General features: G+C 39.7%; 1 long non-coding RNA gene across 1 annotated transcript in view; it reads left to right on the top strand.

Annotated features, from left to right (window-relative positions):
- Positions 1-5,910: 5,910 nt before the first annotated feature.
- LOC133233982 (uncharacterized) overlaps positions 5,911-23,431 on the top strand; it is a 172,994-nt gene continuing 155,473 nt past the window's right edge. The window contains exons 1-2 of the long non-coding RNA XR_009731941.1: positions 5,911-6,053; positions 8,695-8,813. This is a non-coding gene — a long non-coding RNA (uncharacterized LOC133233982). The remainder of the gene's footprint in view (positions 6,054-8,694; positions 8,814-23,431) is intronic.

The following is a 23,431-nucleotide window of genomic DNA, read 5'->3' as shown; positions in this document are numbered from 1 at the left end:
CCCCAACCATTTGACTCAGGCATTCTTCTTCTAGGTATTTACCCAAGAGAAATAAATGCATGTATTTGCACAACAACTTGTACATGAATATCCATAGGAGTTTTATTTGTAACAGCCCCATACTGGAAAAAAGCCAAATACCCATCTATGGATAAATGAATAACTGAAATAAGTTATATCCATACAATGTAATGCTATTGAGAAAAAAATCATGTAGGGCTTCCCTGGTGGCTCAGATGGTAAAGCATCTGTCGGCAATGCAGGATATCTAGGTCGATCCCTGGGTTGGGAAGATCCCCTGGAGAAGGAAATGGCAGCCCACTCCAGTAGTCTTGCCTGGAAAATCCCACGGATGGAGGAGCCTGGTAGGCTACAGTCCATGGGGTTGCAAAGAGTTGGACATGACTGAGTGACTTCACTTTCACTTTCATTAACTCCGAGAAAAAGAACAACAACAAAAAACTACTAAAAAATGTGATCATGATTTTCTACTTGGTTAATCATGTCATCTGACTGAAGAGATGACACAGACCTATTAGAAAGTTTGCTTTGCATCAGCCCAAGGGTTAATATTGCCACAGATCCCTACCCACGAAACCTCCTGTCCTTTCTCAGTAGCTGGTAGTCAAGTGTCTTGATTAACTAGACATCACTGTGAGTCAGCATTTTTTTATGTATGATTACATCACAATAAATTGTGGGAAATTCTGAAAGAGGTGGCAATACCAGACCACCTGACCTGCCTCTTGAGAAACCTATATCCAGGTCAGGAAGCAACAGTTAGAACTGGACATGGAATAACAAACTGGTTCCAAATAGGAAAAGGAGTACGTCAAGGCTGTGTATTGTCACCCTGCTTATTTAACTTCTGTGCAGAGTACATTATGAGAAATGCTGGGCTGGAGGAAGCATAAGCTGGAATCAAGATTGCTGGGAGAAATATCAAAAACCTCAGATATGCAGATGACACCATCCTTAAGGCAGAAAGTGAAGAAGAACTAAAGAGCCTCTTGATGAAAGTGAAAGAGGAGAGTGAAGAAGTTGGCTTAAAGCTCAATGTTCATAAAACTAAGATCATGGCATCCGGTCCCATCACTTCATGGCAAATGGATGGGTAAACAGTGGCTGACTTTATTTTTCTGGGCTCCAAAATCACTGCAGATGGTGATTGCAGCCATGAAACTAAAAGATGCTTACTCCTTGGAAGGAAAGTTATGACCAACCTAGACAGCATATTAAAAAGTAGAGACATTACTTTGCCAACAAAGGTCTGTCTAGTCAAGGCTATGGTTTTTCCAGTGGTCATGTATGGATGTGAGAGTTGGACTATAAAGAAAGCTGAGTGCCGAAGAATCGATGCTTTTGAACTGTGGTGTTGGAGAAAACTCTTGAGGGTCCCTTGGACTGCAAGGAGATCCAACCAGTCCATCCTAAAGGAGATCAGTCCTGGTTGTTCATTGGAAGGACTGATGTTGAAGCTGAAACTCCAATACTTTGGCCACCTGATGCAAAGAGCTGAGTCACTGGAAAAGACCCTGATGCTTGGAAAGATTGAGGGCAGGAGGAGAAGGGACAACAGAGGATGAGATGGTTGGATGGCATCATCGACTCAATGGACATGGGTTTGGGTGGATTCCAGGAGTTGGTGATGGACACTGAGGCCTGGCATGCTGCGGTTCATGGGGTCACAAAGAGTCAGACACGACTGACCAACTGAACTGAACTGAACTACGTGAAAGTTGAGGATGATTTGTGATAAGGATACTGCCATTTACTGATCCCTTATTGCATGCCAAATGCTTTCCTTGGTTTAGTTCATTGATCTTTATTTATTATCAGTTCCATTTTAAGATGTAGAAATTGAGATTTAAAGAGGTTAGGCAACTTTCACAGAGTGATAGGGCTTGGATTAGAAAGTAGGCAGTGCACTTTCAGGGACTGTACTCTTTTTTTCCCATTTAATGAAGTATAGCTGATTTACAATATTGTGTTAGCTTCAAGTGTACAGCAGAGTGATTCAGTTTTGCATTGTTATTGTTCAGTCACCCAGTCATGTCCGACTCTTTGCAACTGCATGCAGCATGCCAGGCCTCCCTGTTCCTCACCGTCTCCAAGAGTTTGCCCAAGTTCATGTTCACTGCATTGGTGATGCCACTCAGCCATTGCATCCTCTGATGCTTTCTTCTTCTTCTGCCCTTAATGTTTCCCAGGATCAGGGACTTTTCCAATGAGTTGGCTGTTTGCATCAGGTGACCAAAATACTCGAGCTTTAGCTTCAGCATCAGTCCTTCCAAAGAGTATTCAGGGTTGATTTCCTTTAAGATTGACTGGTTTGCATATATATATATATATATATATATATATATATATATATATATATACATGTTTTTTTTCAGATTTTTTTCCATTATAGGTTATTACAAGGTATCAAATATAGTTTCCTGTGCTATACTGTGAATCCTTGTTGTTCAGAGTCTATACTTTTGACTATTGCTCTTTTCTGCCTCAACACATACTTTCCAGGATATGAGGAAGGGATATATACTTAGGAAACCAAGGAGGGGAAAAGGTTCCTCTGGTGGAAGTGGGGATAGAATAAAGCAGACTAAGGCCAGACAGCAGGAGGAGCAGGGACAGTAGGCTGACCTGTCAGTCTACTCATAAGAATTCAGAATTGATACGATATTTTAACGACTCATTTAACTTAGAGATGCTGAAAAATTCCTTTACTCTACTGAAGAGGGCAAGAACATTGGCATCAAAACGGATTCTTCTCTTGCAACTCTCACTTCATCCCTTTCATGTCTTTTGACTACCATTCTTTTTTCATTTCTCATTCCCTTTAATCACCAGGCTTCACAAGCAGAGAAGCCCAGGTCTGGTTTCTCTTGTCTGAACTTTCCTTCACTTATATGTGTCCCCAGGAGTCTTGGCAACTAAGCAAGGTGACGACAACCTGGAGGCAAAGAGGACCTAGTTCCCTCTCCCACCCCCGCCCTCATTATAATATGGTGCAGTTCCTACCAAGAGGGCTGGGGGTGGAGGCTGTGTGGGCAAAAGACACAGCTTCCAAATGTTCTTGTAAATATTCATAAAAACATGTCAGTGTTGCTAAACCCACAGCAAACGATAATCATCTGTCCCCCTACACTCTCATCTTTTTGCTGTTAATCCTTTTGTCCATTTTGAATTTCTTCCCACAACTACTTCTCCCTTATCCTTGCATTTCTGAATTGCTGCCAGCCTCCCTAGCCTCTGCAGTCCTTCATGCAAGTCTGTGGTACCCTTTAAAAAGCAGTGGTGCTCTGTTGCCAGCAAGCGATGTGAATAACACACCGTTCCAAGGACGTTGCTTCTTCTCATCTCCATTCCTTACTCTTGGGGAACACAACAATTATTCTGCCCTGGAACTGATGGGGATTTCTGAACAACCTGGCACATCTGAAACATTTTTCTGACTCATTGAGCTGGCATATACTGCTAGATCAGCACTGGCCCTGTTCCACACAGCCTGTCACCAACAGTGGGTGTTGTTGTAAGCACTAGTTTTGATTGTGGCAAGATGGGCTCTGTGACTCTCCTCTTGTTCTGTTGAGTTCAGAAAAGGCATCTGGTCTCCATTCACATTACATTTGACAAGAGTCCAAAATCTAAATGAATGTTGCTAATAAAGAACTGTAAGGAAAAAACATGTTGTGAACTACTGAGTGTATTCAACACATACCAAGCTTTGGAGCAGAGGGAGGGGGAGGAGAGCGCATGCACTGGGTTAGAATCACCAACTGGAGGGCAAGGTTTCCGGGCTCTGTTCCTGGCTCTGCCCATGGACTGTGTCTAAGACTGCCTTCTTTGAATTCAGAGTACTCAGCAATTTCTTATAATACAGAAGAGGCTATAAGTAACCTTGTATATGCTTAACTCTCCTGTTGGTCAACTAAGTTACAGAGGAACTAGTGTTAACTGAACAAACACGCTGGGCTTAAGTCAATGGCTGCCAAGGGGTGGCTTTAGGGCCCGCATAGTCCAGTCAAGGCTATGGTTTTTCCTGTGGTCATGTATGGATGTGAGAGTTGGACTGCGAAGAAGGCTGAGCACGGAAGAATTGATACTTTTGAACTGTGGTGTTGGAGAAGACTCTTGAGAGTCCCTTGGACTGCAAGGAGATCAAACCAGTCCATTCTGAAGGAGATCAGCCTTGGGATTTCTTTGGAAGGACTGATGCTAAAGCTGAAACTCCAGTACTTTGGCCACCTCATTCGAAGAGTTGACTCATTGGAAAAGACTCTGATGCTGGGAGGGATTGAGGGCAGGAGGAGAAGGGGACGACAGAGGATGAGATGGCTGGATGGCATCACTGACTCGATGGACGTGAGTCTGAGTGAACTCCGGGAGTTGATGATGGACAGGGAGGCCTGGCATGCTGCGATTCATGGGGTTGCAAAGAGTCAGACACGACTGAGCGACTGATCTGATCTGATCTGATAGTCTTCACTGGTTCCCCATCTCCAAATTCTGTGATCTGGATAATTGGCATGTCCTTCACCTTTTGTATAGTACATTCAAACTTGGCCTATGGCTATCTCCCTTTTATCTTCCAGAGACATATCTCTTGCATGTGGACCTAACCAGCACAGAAAGAGAATTTATTTCTAAATGGACTTGGTCAGAATAGGCTGAAAAATGCTGATACATGTGAATCTATATTAAACTTAATATCAATGAAGCCCCCATTGAACAATGAGTTTTTCCTGGGGTAGCTTCTAAAAATGAACTATCTGCAAAACATACACCCAATTGAGGTAACTGAATGAGGAAACTTTTTTCTTTGCTAAAATATAGTGGATTTACAACGTGGTGTAGTTTCAGGTGTACAGCACAGTGATTCAGTTATTCATATATATATGGAGATATATATATATATTCTCTTTCATATACTTTTCCATTACAGATTATTACAAAATATTGAGTATATTTCCCTGTGCTATTCAGTAGGTCCTTGTTGCTTATGTATTTTATATATAGTAGTGTATATATGTTAATCCTAACCTCCTAATTTATTTCCCCTGAATGAGCAAACTTTTAAAAGAACAGCTCTTAAAATTCCAGGATAATTATAACAGTTAAAGTTCTGTTTTTCAGATAACATGATAAAATAAAATAAAGCGATGGATTCCAAAGCACCTTAGATTAACCTGATAAAATCATATTGTCTGTACCTGAAAGACTACTTATTTTTATATTATAGAAGGTATATGGTAGTGGTGGTTTAGTTGCTAAACTATGTTCAACTCTTGGAACTCCATGGTCTGTAGCCCACCAGGGTCTTCTGTCTGTGGGATTCTCCAGGTAAGAATATTGGAGTGGGTTGCCATTTTCTTCTCCAATAGAAGGTATATGCCCCTGCTTATTAACAAGTGTATCACAAATTAGAAGCCAATTTCCCCACTGGGTATTTTTAACTGCTTTGTCCAGAGAAAGTTCCTACTATCTAAATTTTTGCAAAAATATTATGATGCGGAATATCTATATTTTAAAAATTTTAGTTGTAGCCCATGACTCTAAGACCATAACCAGTCTACTTCAAAGACTGGGAAAAGTAAATAAAAGCTACAGATAATCTAATGCTGCTGTTTGTGGTGGGTTATCTTATGGTAGATAACCATATATATAGGTTGTCTGCACTTCAGACAAAATACTGGGGCAGGAATTCAAAAATGATTTGTCAAGCAAATGTTTGGTATACAGTGTTGATGTAACATATAAAAAAGTAATGGCCTATTATTTTGGGGAAGTAAAGGGCCATCCTTTTTGACGATGGAAAGTTGTGTCTTGGATCTAGCTATGTATCACTATCTGAACAAGCAAGGAATGGAACACAACATTCAGAAGCGTTTCCAAATACCTTTGGAGGTAAAAATTCTTGGCAGAGAAGCTAGGAAAGTAATCTGATTGACTCAAAGGGAAGACTAGTGATGAGTGCAATCACATGTGTGTTAAGTTCCAGATGTTGGTGGAGTAGACAAGCATCAAAGAGCCTGAAGTCAGCTAAGAAGGTAAAATTATAGGGTTGAGGGGCAGATTTGGGATTCAACTGTTGAAATCAATGTTATATGAGAAGTGTATGCAGGATGGAACAGAGTACAAGGACCTGAAGCTTGCGGGACCCCTGTGACAACAAGTCAAAAAGGGCAGCTGACAGGAATGTGCAAAGTAAAGGGAGATGGAACTTGAAGAACGAATCTCATATTTGGATTAGAGCAGATTATTTGTTCAGTCATTCAGCCTCTAAACCAATACTTATTGCATGCCTGTTTACACCTGAACCTGTGCTAAGAGTTGGAGACACAAAAACGAAAGAATGTGTCTTGCCTTTTAGTGCTGGAATAGAAAAACAAATACTTTTACATAATATAAGATGATAATTGCTATTATTACAGAAGTACTTACAAATTGCATGGACCTTCAACCCTTAATTTCTTCCAACCAACAAATTCCCTCTCTTCATCACAGCCAAATTTCTACATTTGCTGTTTCCATGTCTATATTTGCTTGCACCACTCTATCAAAACTGCTTTCAAGTGCCCCTGCTAAATTCTAAGATAATCTGCAGTTCTCATTTGCTTCACTTCTTGGCAGGATTTGATACTTTTAATCGTCCTTTCTAAAAATTTTTTGTTTTATATTGAAGTATAGTTGCATTATAACGTTGTGTTAGTTTTAGGTATACAACAAAGTGATTCAGTTTTGCATGTGTGCGCTGAGTCACTTCAGTCATATCCGACTCTTTGTGGCCCTGTGGACTGTAGACCCCCAGGCTTCTCTGTCCATGGGAATTCTCCAGATAAGAATACTGTAGTGGGTTGTCATGCCTTCCTCCAGGGGATCTTTCCAATCCAGGGATCAAACCTTCATCTCTTACATCTCCCACGTTGGCAGGCAGGTTCTTTACCACTAGCGCCACCTGGGGGGTCCTCAGTTATACATATACATATATTTACTCTTTTTCAAATTCTTTTCCCATTTAGGTTATTACAGAATATTGAGCAGAGTTCCCCGGGCTATACAGTAGGTCTTTATCTATTTTAAATAGAGTAGTATGACTATATTAGTGCCAAACTCCTAATTTATCCCTGCCCCACATTCCTCTTTGATAACCGTTACGTTTGTTCTCTAAGTCTGTGAGTCTGTTTCCATTTTGAAAATAAATTCCTTTGTATCATTTTTTTAGGTTCCACATATAAGTGATATTGTATATGTCTTTTCTTTTCAAAATGCTTTCTTCCTTTGAATTTTCAAGGAAACACATTCTCTTTTGTCTTATTTGATCAGTCCTCTGAATATCTTCAGGAGACATATGACATAAGGTTTAATCCCTGAGTTGCAAAGATATCCTGGAGGAGGGCATGGCAACCCACTCTTACCTGGATTATTCCATGAACAGAGGAGTCTGGTGGGCTACAGTCCATAAGATCACAAACAGTCAGACATGACTAAAGCAACTTAGCATGCATGTACGCCCTGAATCCCTTGGGCTTCCCAAGTGGCACAGTGGTAAAGAGTCTACCTGTCAATGCAGGAGATGCAGGTTGGATCCCTGGGTTGGGAAAATCCTCTGGAGCAGGAAACAGCAGCTTGCTCCAGTATTCTTCCCTGGAAAATCTTGTGGACAGAGGAGCCTGGTGGACTACAGTCCATGGAGTTGCAGAGAGTTGGACATGACTGAGTTACTGAGCACATCCACACTGAATACCTTTCTTCCTCTACTCACACCCTAAACATTAGGGTCCTTGGAGCTCTCTCTTCTTACTCTCTGTACCTTGATTAGTTCTTCACAATATTCATTGTACTTTGTTGTTACTTCACTGTCTTTCTTACCACTGTAAACTTTATGAGGCCATGATTATGTCACCACTCTATTTTCAGTATTAGCACCATGCAAACATGAAGTCTGCGCTGAATAAATATTTGTTGAGTGGATGAATAGTTGATTGAACCCTTTACAGAAAAGTTATATTTGAGTTGAGGATTAAAAGAATAGGAGTGTCAAGAAAGAAAAAGTAGAGATTTTTAACATGACAGGTGATTGAGAGGCATTTGTGAATTTTTGAGCAGATGAGTGATATACTGAGATCTGAAGTTAGATCACTCCAATGACAAGGTGAAGCACAGACTGGAGCAGGGGGTAGGGGTAACTGATATTTCAATATTCTTAGCAAACAAAGTGAAGGCTATAGATATGAAGGAAAAGGAAATGAATGGTTTAGGCATAATTGGGAGATTGAGCCAACAAACCTTAGATGGACTGGTTATAGGCAGTGAAGGAGACAGGAATCTTGGATGCCTTGGATTCTTTCACCAGCATAGGAGGAACAGAAGAAAAAGAAATCTGGGAGAAAAAGCTAGTTTTGGACCCCAAGAGCTTCAGGTTCTTAAGTGTTCCATTATGGGTACAGAAGTTAGATTACATTATAAAGTCTAGGCATTCAGAAACCATGTCAGTTTAATCACATAGTTCATCCTTGTTGGTGCTTGATAAATTCTTTTGGTAGTATTGGTAGAATATGACATCACCAATACTGCACTGCTGATCCCTCTGGGGAACCCCTTTATATGAAGCTCATGTGTTTATTTACTTACTCTTGTGGGGGTTTATGACTAGGTTGCCCTTTAGATGAACATTATCTATTTTTGCAGATGCTGTTTCAAAATTGATTAGTTCTCTGACCCGCCCACTGAAATCATCCAAACTATTGAAGAAGCAGAATGGGATGTGGATTACAGGGTTTCAGATAACACCAAGTCCCCAGTGAAAGGTATGTTATTTCACTGCTTTGTTCTCCTTTTGGAAAAGAGTAGCTGTGTTTTCTTTTCTCCAACTGTATAGGTCACAGCAATTTTTTTTTCCACTGGGAATTACAAGCTATATGGAAGATTTCCAGAGTAGAATCAGTCTCACATAAATGCTAAATACAACTAATCAGGGCCTGGAAGGTACACAGAGTGTAATTAGTAGGTTATATTTGGGTCAGTACTAAGGTCATTTATGAGATACAAGAAAAACAGACCTTTTGCTGTTCTGTAGAAAAAAAAGAAAATATATTCATTTTGTGCACTGTAGTATATGTATTATAATTGGCTAAAGGCATTTTTGATAATTTCATGTGTATATGTAAGATAATTTTAAAGAGTAAGCAAAAAAATGCATTGTATTCACAATAAGAATATTAAGGTTGATAGCAAGAAATTGCATATGTTTATCTAATATGATTATAACTAATATAAAAATGGAATTATCTTAGCAGATTAGTATGTGTTCTGCTACTAAGAAGTCATTCACTTGATATGCTTAAAGCTTGTACTTTACAACTACAGCTAATGAGTTCATGATAACAGAACATGATTATTGAGGATCTTAGTTCCTTTTCAGGGCTTGTCTGACTGTTAAGGACACCAAATGAGAGGAAATAATGTTCAAAGTGTAAATGTAGGATAGATATTAAAAAATCATTGAAGATAGTGAAGTTCATCAAATTGGTGAATTACAGTAATGGATTAAAAATAAAGCAAAAAAAAAAAAATCTCTTCTTCATACATCCGTATGAGTTAATCTTATCTATATCTATTGTTTCAACCACTATTCTTAAAGCAGCAGATTTCTCCCCACTTTTTCTCTCTAGGTCAAACTTTTTCTCCTGAACTCCAGATACACCAATCCAATTGCCTTCTATATCTGCATCATTTTTCGTCTAGATCCATAACATTATCAATATATTTTTCTATATTTCAATGTGTTCAAAGTTAAGCTCAATGTCTTCTTCCATAAACTTCCCCTTCCTGCTGAGGTTTCTAATAAACAAAATGGTCAGTCCTGGATTATCATCCTTTTGTATTTCTCTCTCATTGCCAGTATGTGAACAGTTACTTCTTAGAATGATTTGCTCTATAAATCCCTATGGAAACCAATCTTTTACCCACTTCCTGTCACTGTTTTACTTCAGGCCTTCATGATTTTCCCCTGAATGACTCCAATGACTCTGGTTGGGTCTCCCAGCTTCTAGTCTTTTGCCATTTTCTCTCTTTTAATCCAGTCCTTAAATCTCTACCAGAAAAAGTGTTCTAAAATACAAATCTGGTCATATAACTCTCCCTTTTAAAACCCTGGTCTGCCTTTCTTACCCTCAAAAAATAACCATTAACTTCTGCTTCCTACATAAAACAGAGACCTTCAAGCATGAACTTTCTTAACTTCATTTAACTCTCATTGTGTGAATTTGTATTTACACTCTTCCCAATTTTGCCTCCTCAGTTTCCTTACTTCTGGACAAGGCCAAACTCCGAGCCTTTGCTTTCTGCCTCCTCAGGGCCCTCAGGCCATCACTGGTGGCAATTCTTCTCATCTTCCACCTCTCTACTACCTTGCTCCCCTTAACATATAGACATGTCCAAATTTCCCTGATCCCAGGCCAAAATAGAACTCACCATTTCCCCACATTTGCAGTTAACTCTTTTTTTGTTTTTCAAAACTCAGCTAAAGTTGTACTCCCTGCCCCTACTCCCACACTGTGCTATGTGACCTTGAAAGCTTATCAAGTATTTCTCGTATCATAGCGAATGATTTGCTAACTTATCTTCTCTATGAGACTGTGAACTTGTAGGAACTGGTATTAATTCATTCTTACAATGTGTGTTAGTCGCTCAGTTGTGTCTGACTCTTTGCAACCCCATGGACTATAGCTGGCCAGGTTCTTCTGTCTATGGGACTCTCCAGGCAGGAATACTGGAGTCGGTTGCCATTCCCTTCTTCCGTGGATCTTCCCAATCCAGGAATTGGACCCAAGTCTCCAGCACTGCAGACAGATTCTTCACCATTCTGAGCCACCAGGGAGGCCCAAATAATTATTACCAGTAATTAATTAATTAAACAGCGAGTCAAAATGTAATCAAAATATCATCTCAGGTATAGATGCTCTTATTTTTCTAAACTTTAAAATTTTAGCTTTCATTTTGTCAGAAACTAAACTGGAAAAGGTCAGTTTTCATTCCAGTCCCAAAGAAGGGTAATGCCAAAGAATATTCAAACTACCACACAATTGCACTCATCTCACACGCTAGCAAAGTAATGCTTAAAATTCTTCAAGCCAGGCTTCAGCAGTACATGAACCATGAACTTCCAGATGTTCAAGCTAGATTTAGAAAAAGCAGAGGAACCAGACAACAAATTGCCAACATTCATTGGATCAAAGAAAAAGCAAGAGAATTCCATTAAAACATCTACTTCTCCTTTATTGACCACACCATAGCCTTTGACTGTGTGGATCACAACAAACTGGAAAATTCTTCAAGAGATGAGAATACCAGACCACTTTACCTGCCTCCTGAGAAATCTGTATGCAGGTCAAGAAGCAACAGTTAGAACTGGACATGGAACAACAGACTGGTTCCAAATTGGGAAAGGAGTACGTCAAGGTTGTATATTGTCACCCTGCTTATTTAACTTTTATGCAGAGTACATCATGAGAAACGCTGGGCTGGATGAAGCACAAGCTGGAATCAAGATTGCCGGGAGAAATGACTCCACTCTTATGGCAGAAACTGAAGAAGAACTGAAGGGCCTCTTGATGAAAGTAAAAGAGGAGAATGAAGAAGCTGGGTTAAAACTCAACATTCAGAAAACTAAGATCATGGCATCCAGTCCCATCACTTCATGGTGGGGAAACAATGGAAACAGTGACAGACTTTATTTTGGGGGCTTCAAAATCACTGTAGATGGTGACTGCAGCCATGAAATTAAAAGACACTTGCTCCTTGGAAGAAAAGCTATGACCAACCTAGACAGCATATTAAAAAGCAGAGACATTACTTTGCTGACAAAAGGTCTGTCTAGTCAAAGCTATGATTTTTCCAGTAGTCATGTATGGATGTCAGAGTTAGACCACAAAAAAGACTGAGTGACAAAGAATTGATGCTTTCGAATTATGGTTCTGGAGCAGACTCTTGAGAGTTCCTTGGACTGAAAGGAGATCAAACCAGTCAATCCTAAAGGAAATCAACCATGAATATTCATTGGAAGAACTGATGCTGAAGCTGAAGCTCCAATACTTTGGCCAACTGATGCAAAGAGCTGACTCATTTGAAAAGACCCTGATGCTGGGAAAGACTGAAGGTAGGAGGAGAATGGGATGACACAGGGTGAGATGGTTGGATGGTATCACCGACTGGATGGGCATGAGTTTGAGCAATCTCCAGGGGGTGATGATGGACAGGGAAGCCTGCTCTTGCTGCAGTCTATGGGGTCACGAACAGTCGGACACGACTGAGTGACTGAACTGAAACTTAATCAGTCAGGTTTATTACCCCACTGTCCCCCACGCCCCAAGACTGTGTGCAGATGACAGGCAGGATATGAAGTATTGATGCTGGTGGTAGGGGCAACATGGGATATGTCTGGTCCCAAGTTGCCCTGGCTGCATCCCTAAGACTCCCCATTCCTGCCTGATCTCTATTCACTGTGCATTCAAAATGGCTACACCCTCCTGATCAAGACAACAAGCTAAACTGACTTGATTTTGACTACTTCAATCTCTTCTCAGGAACTATGTAGATGGAATTTCTCTTGTTCCCTCTCCTTCCTGAGATTAGGACAGGGGTTGAGCAGAGAGGAAAATTTCTTCTTAGGAAATATCAAATGTTAGTTTTCTTTCTTTCTCTCCTTCTTTGCCTTAAGAAATCAGTTTTTAGATCAAACTGACTTTGACCTTTGCTTCCAAATCTGTTGGCATAAACTTTACATTATGACTCTTTCAGAGATTAGGGTTTTGAAACCCTAGTGTATCAGTTCTGATGCTTCCTGCTGTAAAAAACAGAATACCTAACTTAAAAGGCTACAACTCATGGGCCGCAAAAGAGTAAGACACAACTTAGTGACTAAACAACAACACAAACTAAAAAGTAGCCCCCACAATAAGAGGTTTTAATGATCTCATATAGGAGAAGGTTCAAAGGTAGGGAACAATTCTTGGGTCAGTCTATGGCACAGCAATGTCAACGATAATTCAGGTTCTTTCCTTCTCTCTGCATCCCCTTGCCCTGCACCCTCATCCTTTGCATGTTGGCTCAGTTCTCAAACTTGTTTCTTCATGGTCTCAAGATAGCTGTCACTCTCTCTCTCTCTAATCATTGGGAAGGAATATATATTATACTGGGCTTCCCAGGTGGCACAGTGGTGAAGACTCCACGTGCCAATGTAGGAGACGCAGGAGAAACTGGGATTCAATCCCTGGGTCAGGAGGATCCCCTGGAGGAGAAAATGGCAACCCACTTCAATATCCCTGCCTGGAAAATCCCATGGACAGAGGAGCCTAGTGGGCTACAGTCCATGGGGTCGCAAAGAGTCAGACACGACTGAGTACATATATTATATTACACTTCTAGAATAAGAAGATACTGCAGGATCAAGTCATTCACAGTGTGGTAGCATCTAAAATGTTTGTAACCCTAGCAAACTAGGAAATTAAATGATCATGGCAACTTTAATATAACAAATAACATTAGCATAAACATTTCCAGATTTGTCTTAAATTTGGAAGTCATGCATGGTGGACATTATTTAGTTGGCTTACATAAAACATCTCTGCAAAATACACACTAACCAATTTCTATGTGTGTGTATATATTGGTGTGTGCTAAATCACTTCAGTTGTGTGGGACTCTTTGCGACCCTATGGACTGCAGCCTGCCAGGCTCCTCTATCCATGGGATTCTCAAGGCAGAAATACTGGAGTGGGTTGCCATGCCCTTTTCCAGGGGATCTTCCCAGCCCAGGGATCAAACCCGCATCTCATGTCTCCTGCATTGGCAGGTGGGTTCTTTACCACTAGCACCACCTGGGAAGCCCATATGTATTGGCAGTATGTAATAATCAACAAAACCAAAAGAAAAATAAAAAAGGAGGGTAAGAATTTGTCTAATATACAACTCAAAGCCTAATGCATTAGAAACTCATGCCTGCATGTGAAGGTTCAAATGTCATGCTTTGATTTAAATGACAGTACACTGGTTATCTAGAGAAACTTTTCTGTACCTTCATCAACTTACTTTGCTTATAATAAGCTTTCTTCCACTTTTCCTTACTTACAAAGCATTTTATTTCTGTCTTATAAGTCTGTTACACTCATCTTTACCTCTCTGATGATTGACCTGTAGGTTGTCAAGCTAGGTCCTGGAGCAGCCCAGAATCAAAGCATCTGATGCTTTTCATGATCACATCGAATCCCTAGGTGGCTATATATTTTACTCCAGAAGGAAGAGATTGTTTATATCTGGCTTTCGTCCTTCCTTAGTTTGCATTATAACCACAAAAATTATGCACTCATGAGATGAACCAGCTCACAAAATAACAAATGAGTAATGATACTTGGTTCTTGTTTTCCTTTTTTAATTTTAAAGGACATAATGTGTGTTATCTCAGAGAATGTCACTTTGCTGATTCAAATTTGGCCATGTGGTTGAATCCAGCCACCCTTTATAACTCTACTTTTTAATATATTTAAAATTTCTTTCACATTCCAAATAGCATAAGTGAATGCATTTTCAAGGCCAAAACTGGGATTCCTGCTTGGATTCCTATTGAGAACGAGTCCAATCTCAGAATGAGCTTCTGTAGGCCATGACCTTTTTTTTCATAGACTCCAGAATCTTAAACTCTGTGGCATATGGGATCCTTACATATTACCTGCCAAGGAGACTGTCTAGCTAAGAATGAACTCAAATGCATGCATTTTTATAAAGTTTTGAAAAATGAGCTCCTAATATTATTCTTTGTCAATCATCCACTTATTATTTATTAGGTTTCTATAGCACCTTTTCTCCAAAGAGCTCAAATGTATCATAAACACATGTTACAATGCACTTTAAATAGGTGTTACCAAATTTGGCATTACATGTGAGAAATAGTGCTAAAATTATGAATTCCAACTGCAAATCATTCAAAGGATAAAAGGAAATTTCAGCATCATTTAAAAATTACATATACATACATATATATATATATATATTTTTTTTCCCCCCAGTCTTGTTAGCTCTGTTAGAAGCTCTTTCCAAAAGAATTGCAGGGTTAGCTTTGAAACAGTGAACACTATCTATAAATACAGGCACTTAACTGGTATTTGAAATGTTATGCAGTTTTCTTGTTTGCAAAGGTTCTGATGTTTCCTCTGATTTCTAGAAATACAACAATAGCCATTTATGTTTAAATGTCAAGTGACAGGCCCAACAGGCCTTGGATGTTTATTAGGTTGGACTAAAAGGGGCTCCCAATTCTTTTGTGGTTAATATGCTATTTCTTTTCTTTTTGCCATTAGTGTTGAAGCAAGACTGAATACCAGGGAGTTATCATCAATGAGCTCTTGTCCCCTCGATAGAGGAGGGAGGAGAGTGTGAGGGTGATGGAGGCAATTACTATCTCTCTCTTCTCAGAAGAGGGAAATAAACACATTATAATCTTTAAGTTAAAAGTAATTCAAAAAGCCAGAGGCAGGCAATGCCTTCTAATTTAGAGACATTTTCTCTTTCTTTGCCACTCCCTCCCCAAACTACAACAGTAATAAAAGAAACCCCACAATCAAAGACCCAATTCCGACCTCCTCATCCTAGAAATCCCAAATTGGGGGCTTCAGTTGCATTCTGCTCTGTTCTTTTCTTTCCTCTCTCTTTTACTCAGGTGGATTGCTTTCAGTTGGGGCAGTCTTCATTCCACATGAGCTTTGAAATCATATCCTTGGATCTCTATAGAACGGCAGTAGTTCAAAGTATTAGTAGCAGCCTTCCATAGTAATGCTGCCATTAGATCATTATAACTATTCTAAGGTTCTACCTGTGAGCATGGCATGAATTTTATATTTGGAAATAAAATCCTCCCGGGATACCACAAAGCTGCACGCCGGCCTTGCCCCTTCTCCCAGGCCGTTAGGATTGGCTGCCCAGGCTCCGTCTTGTGTTACGCAGGAATAAGTCCTGCCGTGTTTGTTTCACATAAGAACCCCTTCAATTTGTTTATAATGATCTGAATGATATTATTAGGTGAACAAAGCCACTCAATGGTGACATTTATTAACCAGTCATATCATCTGTGTTTAAATCTCGTATTACATTTCAGGGAAATTGTGTGAACCTAACTCCAGCATAACTTTTCTTCAGGGACCATTGCTTTGTATTGAGTTTGAAATAAAATAGAAGAAAGTAGAAAGCAGGTTTTATTTCCAGGAGAGCATTTCACTTAAGAGGTTTAGACTGAGCCAGATTATGTGTAGAGGCCCACAGAAAGGTGGATGTGGGGACTTTTCAACCTAGCACGCTGGCTATGTGTCTATGATTGAGTTACGGAGTATGGTGTGTTTCTAAAGAGGGATATGACAATCAGAATGAACAGTACTGGTGAAGTAGAACAGAGAGGTATAGTGCAATGAATGGAAGAATACCATGTCTATAAAAATGAAGTCTTTGTGTGTGGGCCGGGATAAAGATGGATTTGCTGTGACACCTCCATGAGGATGAGTGTGCATGTGTGGGGTAATGCTCATTGTCTGGGAAGAAGGTATGCAGATAGCGGTGACTGTGGTTAGGTATGTGGGTAAATCAGACTGTGGAGAAATTGGAACATGACTGAAGAACTGAAGAATCACAGCCTGTGAGAGCAAGGAGGGCTGGCATGGGTGTATGATTTTGAATGATGATGAAATTATGTACTTAAATTTTTTTTGTGTGTGTGGAAAACCCTAAATATCACCCAAGAGTAGAAGGAATATAGTATGATGAAGCCACATGTCCATCACTCAGCTTCGACAATGAACTCATAGACAATCTTATTGCACCTTCACTTCCCCCTCCTCCCATCACTACTGTATTAAACGTATCTTTGCATCCATATTGACTTCTGTTTGAATCTTAAAAGACAAAGAATCTTTTTAAAAAACCATAATGATGGTACCATTTTCATACCTATAAATCAATAATTTATCATCAAATATCTAGTTAGCTTCCAAATTTCTCTGACTGCCTCATATATATATATATATATACTTGTTAATGATTGTTGTTTTTGTTGTTATTCAAGTGCTCAGTTGTGTCCAAGTCTATGCAACCCCACTGACTGCAATATGCCAGGCTTCCCTGTCCTTCACCGTCTCCCGGAGCTTGCTCAAACTCAAGTCCATTGAGTTGGTGATGCCTTCCAACCATCTCATCCTCTGTCATCCCCTTCTCCTCTTGCCTTGAATCTTTCCCAGCATCAGGGTCTTTTCAAATGAGTCAGCTCTTCCCATTAGATGGTCAAAGTATTGGAGCTTCAGCTTCAGCATCAGTCCTTCCAATGAATATTCAGGATTGATTTCCTTTAGGATGGACTGGTTTGATCTCCTTGCAGTCCAAGGGACTCTCAAGAGTCTTCTCCAACACCACAGTTCAAAAGCTTCAATTCTTCTACACTTAGCCTTCTTTACAGTCCAACTCTCACATCCATACATGACTACTGGAAAAACCATAGCTTTGACTAGATGGACTTTTTTTTGGCAAAGTAATGTCTCTGCTTTTTAATATGCTGTCTAGGTTGGTCACAACTTTCCTTCCAAGGAGTAAGCGTCTTTTAATTTCATGGCTGTAGTCTCCGTCCGCAGTGATTTGGGACCCCAGGAAAATAAATTCTGTCACTGTTTCCACTGTTTCCCCATCTATCTGCCATGAAGTGATGGGACCAGAAGCCATGATCTTCATTTTCTGAATGCTGAATTTTAAGCCAGCTTTTTTATTCTCCTCTTTCACCCTCATCAAGAGGCTCTTTAATTCCTCTTAGCTGTCTGCCATTAGGGTGGTGTCATCTGCATATCTGAGGTTATTGATATTTCTCCGGGCAATCTTGATTCCAGCTTGTATTTCATCCAGTCTGGCAATTTACATGATGTACTCTGCATAGAAGTTAAATAAGCAGGGTGACAATATACAGACTTGACATACTCCTTTCCCAATTTGGAACCAATCCATTGTTCCACGTCCAGTTCTAACTGTTCCTTCTTGATCTGCATACAGGTTTCAAGAGGCAGGTAAGATGGTCTGGTATTCCCACCTCTTTAATAATTTTCTACAGTTTGTTGTGATCCACACAGTCAAAGGCTTTAGTGTAGTCAATGAAGCAGTAGATGTTTTTCTTGAATTCTCTTGCTTTTTCTTTGATCCAATGGATGTTTGTAATTTTAATGGTTGGTTTGTTCAAATCAGAATTTTAAGAAGGTCAACAGATTACATTTGATTATGTCTCTTAAGAATCTTTTAATCTTTAAGTCATCTCTTTTATTTTTCTTGTGATTTGTTTACAAAAATGAGTCATTTTCTCTGTACATTTCCCCACATTTTGGATTTTGCTGATTGCATGTCTTCTTTATTTCCTGTGAAATAGTAGTTAGATTAAGAGGCTTGGTCTGATTCAGGTTTGATTATTTGGCAAAAATACTTCATAGGTATTATGGCGCACTTCCATCAAGAGGCACATATGTATGATTATCTCTATTTTGGGGAATGTTAGCAGTGCCTGATATTTATTTCACAGATCCATTATTTCATTAAGGGTTTGCAACATGGGATTTTCTTCATTTCTTTGCTGGATTATGTCTATGGAGATAAATATTTCCTTAACAATGATTATTTGTCACTGAGGCACAGTTCATACAGGAAAGACAAAATAAATGCTTGATTTTTTTCCTTTTTATTTAGGTGGTCTCCTAATATTCTCTAAGATCAATGAGGTTTGTTTCCTCTAGTACCATTATGAATGCATGGATTTTAACATACTTCATTCATTTCAATCCAAAGAACTTGTTAATATTATTATTATTATTACTATTGATGTTCAAGTTCTCCTATCTTTGGCCATTGGGAGACTTTTCAAATTGACTCCTTATTTCTTTGACACAATAGCTTTTGAGCACTTTCTTGCCTTTTGGTGTAACTGGATATCCCAGGCTAGATTTTTGCATATCCTATACAAGGCCTGAAATCAACCATTTCTTTAGGAACCTTGGTTCCTTTCAGTGGAAAGTGGAAATTATGGGTGATCATCATTTTTAGTTTGTGGTTTGTTTGTGGAATGATTTGCATTAGGGTTTGCCAATATTTCTGAAGTAGAGTGTGTTTGTTCAACTCACATTTGTTCTGTGGTGATATTTACAATTGTATCAGGATATTTTGTGTAGCAGGAAACAGAAAGTCTGACTCAAGCTGACATAAAAGGGAATTTTCTTTCTTTTTTTTTTTTTTAAGGGAATTTTCTTTTCTTCTGTTCTTTTTGCAGCTGCAAAGTCCACATTTTCAGTTCAAGGGAAACTTTCAGTTTCTTTCTGTCTCTGATATATCTTTCTTAATGCTGGTTCCAAGCTAAAACCTGCTCTCCTATCAGTCGTGAGATGGTGCCATCAGCTCCAGGATGGCATGTTTCCACAGTTATAGCCAGCAAAAGTCATCTGTGTCTCTTCCTTTTCAGAAATAATCCTGAAATTCTTTCTGAATGGAAATATTTAGTTGGTATATGTATTCAAGACAGAGCCAAAAACTTGCTAGTTGGAGTCAAAGTGCTAACTGGTTACCTAGATTCCACCCCTGGAGCTGGAGACAAGAGCTTCTCTAGAACCACCTGAATCTTCAAAAAGAAATTAGAACTGTTGGAAGGGAAAGAAAGGAAGGGAAGCACTGGACGTTGGAAAGGGGCCAAAAAATGTCCGCTATTACCATATAGTATTTTTTCTTTCTAGCCATCTATGAATTCAGCTATACATGCTATTTAGGTACTATTTTAAGCATTATAGAGGCACATAAGAGTAGAGTTAATAGAGGTAGGCCTTCCCCGGTGGCTCAGATGCTAAAGAATCTGCCTGCAATGCAGGAGACCTGGGTTCGAGCCTGGGTTGGGAAGATCTCCTGGAGAAGGGCATGGCAACCCACTCCAGTATTCTTGCCTGGAGAATTCCATGAACAGAGGGGCCAGGTTGGCTACATTCCATGGGGATTGCAAAGAGTTGGAAATGACTGAACGACTAACACACACACACACACACACACACACACACACACACACATATTATCCTTGCAACAACCATGAGAAGATACTATAAAGTGTACAGTGAGGTCCAAGGGATGACAATCATGTCTATTTGGGCAGAGGTCTTCTCAGTTGCAAAAATTTCATGATTCTGATTACTTTATGATACTTTTGTTATATTCCAAAGAACATACATTGGAAGGCTCAAACATTGAAGCATTATGAAAATAATATTATTTCACAGATTCATTAAGAAAATTCTTTCACATCTATAGCAAGAAAGTATCTGCAGTATAAGAACAAATTTCTGGGATTCTCTTCCCATATGGCCAGAAGGGACAGACTGGTAATGTTCTTCTAGAGATGAGAGAAACTCATGTTGTTAGTGCAAAGCTGTTTGATCATTCTGAGTTGGTTCAGATGTCATCAGAAAGTTATATACATTTGTAATTTAAACGAAAACAAGATGCCAAATCCAAATCATTCCTTTGGGATGACCATTTATTGATATGTAGGTGCACTGTGGCTCAGATCATGAACTCCTTATTGCCAAATTCAGAATTAAATTGAAGAAAGTAGGGAAAACCACTAGACCATTCAGGTATGACCTAAATCAAATCCCTTATGATTATACAGTGGAAGTGAGAAATAGATTTCAGGGACTAGATCTGATAGATAGAGTGCCTGATGAACTATGGACAGAGGTTCACGACATTGTACAGGAGACAGGGATCAAGACCATCCCCATGGAAAAGAATGCAAAAAAGCAAAATGGCTGCCTGGGGAGGCCTTACAAATAGCTGTGACAAGAAGAGAAGTGAAAAGCAAAGGAAAAAAGGAAAGATATAAGCATCTGAATGCAGAGTCCCAAAGAATAGCAAGAAGAGATAAGAAAGCCTTCCTCAGCGATCAATGCAAAGAAATAGAGGAAAACAACAGAATGGGAAAGACTAGGGATCTCTTCAAGAAAATTAGAGATACCAAGGGAACATTTCATGCAAAGATGGGCTCGATAAAGGACAGAAATGGTAGGGACCTAACAAAAGCAGAAGAAATTAAGAAGAGGTGGCAAGAATACAGAGAAGAACTGTACAAAAAAGATCTTCACGACCCAGATAATCACGATGGTGTGATCACTGACCTAGAGCCAGACATCCTGGAATGAAAAGTGAAGTGGGCCTTAGAAAGCATCACTACGAATAAAGCTAGTGGAGGTGATGGAATTCCAGTTGAGCTATTCCAAATCCTGAAAGATGATGCTGTGAAAGTGCTGCACTCAATATGCCAGCAAATTTGGAAAACTCAGCAGTGGCCACAAGACTGGAAAATGTCAGTTTTCATTCCAATCCCAAAGAAAGGCAATGCCAAAGAATGCTCAAACTACCACACAATTGCACTCATCTCACATGCTAGTAAAGTAATGCTCAAAATTCTCCAAGCCAGGCTTCAGCAATATGTGAACCGTGAACTTCCTGATGTTCAAGCTGGTTTTAGAAAAGGCAGAGGAACCAGAGATCAAAATGCCAACATCTGCTGGATCATATAAAAAGCAAGAGAGTTCCAGAAAAACATCTATTTCTGCTTTATTGACTATGCCAAAGCCTTTGACTGTGTGAATCACAATAAACTGTGGAAAATTCTGAAAGAGAGGGGAATACCAGACCACCTGATCTGCCTCTTGAGAAATTTGTATGCAGGTCAGGAAGCAACAGTTAGAACTGGACATGGAACAACAGAATGGTTCCAAATAGGAAAAGGAGTATGTCAAGGCTGTATATTGTCTTCCTGCTTATTTACTTCTATGCAGAGTACATCATGAGAAACGCTGGGCTGGAAGAAGCACAAGCTGGAATCAAGATTGCCAGGAGAAATATCAATAACCTCAGATATGCAGATGACCCTTATGGCAGAAAGTGAAGAGGAACTCAAAAGCCTCTTGATGAAAGTCAAAGTGGAGAGTGAAAAAGTTGGCTTAAAGCTCAACATTCATAAAACGAAGATCATGGCATCTGGTCCCATCACTTCATGGGAAATAGATGGGGAAACAGTGGAAACAGTGTCAGACTTTATTTTTTGGGGCTCCAAAATCACTGCAGATGGTGACTGTAGCCATGAAATTAAAAGACGCTTACTCCTTGGAAGGAAAGTTATGACCAACCTAGATAGCATATTCAAAAGCAGAGACATTATTTTGCCAACAAAGGTCCATCTAGTCAAGGCTATGGTTTTTCCAGTGGTCATGTATGAATGTGAGAGTTGGACTGTGAAGAAGGCTGAGCGCCGAAGAATTGATGCTTTTGAACTGTAGTGTTGGAGAAGACTCTTGAGAGTCCCTTGGACTGCAAGGAGATCCAACCAGTCCATTCTGAAGGAGATCAGCCCTGGGATTTCTTTGGAAGGAATGATGCTAAAGCTGAAACTCCAGTACTTTGGCCACCTCATGAGAAGAGTTGACTCATTGGAAAAGACTCTGATGCTGGGAGGGATTGGGGGCAGGAGGAGAAGGGGATGACAGAGGATGAGATGGCTGGATGGCATCACTGACTCGATGGACGTGAGTCTGGGTGAACTCCGGGAGTTGGTGATGGACAGGGAGACCTGGCGTGCTGCGATTCATGGGGTCGCAAAGAGTCAGACACGACTGAGCGACTGAACTGAACTGAACTGAGGTGCACTGTTTTGAATTACAATATTAAACTTCTCTACCACATGAATTTCATGGCTGCAGTCACCATCTGAAGTGATTTTGGAGTCCAAAAAATAAAGTCTGTCACTGTTTTCATTGTTTCCCCATCTATTTGCATGAAGTGATGGGACTGGATATCATGATCTTCATTTTTTAAATGCTGTGTTTTAAGCCAGCTTTTTCACTTTCCTCTTTCACTTTCATCAAGAGGCTCTTTAGTTCTTCTTCACTTTTTGCTATAAGGGTGGTATCATCTGCGTATCTGAGGTTATTGATATTTCTCCTGGCAATCTTGATTCCAGCCTATGCTTTATCCAGCCCAGCATTTCACATGATGTACTCTACATTAAGTTAAATTCTGCAGCCATGAAATTAATAGATGCTTGCTCCTTGGAAGAAAATCAATGACAAACGTAGACAGCATATTAAAAAGCAGACTTTACTTTGCTGACAAAGGTCCATCTAGTCAAAGCTACGTTTTTCCTAGTAGTCATCTATGGATGTGAGAGTTGGACAATAAAGAAAGCTGAGTGCTGAAGAATTAATGCTTTTGAACTGTGGTGTTGGAGAAAACTCTTAAGAATCCCTTGGACTGCAAAGAGATCAAACCAGTCAATCCTAAAGAAAATCAGTCCTGAATGTTTATTGGAAGGACTGATGCTGAA

This window comes from Bos javanicus, chromosome 21 (assembly GCF_032452875.1).
Source record: "Bos javanicus breed banteng chromosome 21, ARS-OSU_banteng_1.0, whole genome shotgun sequence".
Taxonomy (NCBI): domain Eukaryota; kingdom Metazoa; phylum Chordata; class Mammalia; order Artiodactyla; family Bovidae; genus Bos; species Bos javanicus.
Note: the sequence above shows the minus strand (reverse complement) of the source record. Positions and strands in the feature narration are given on the sequence as shown.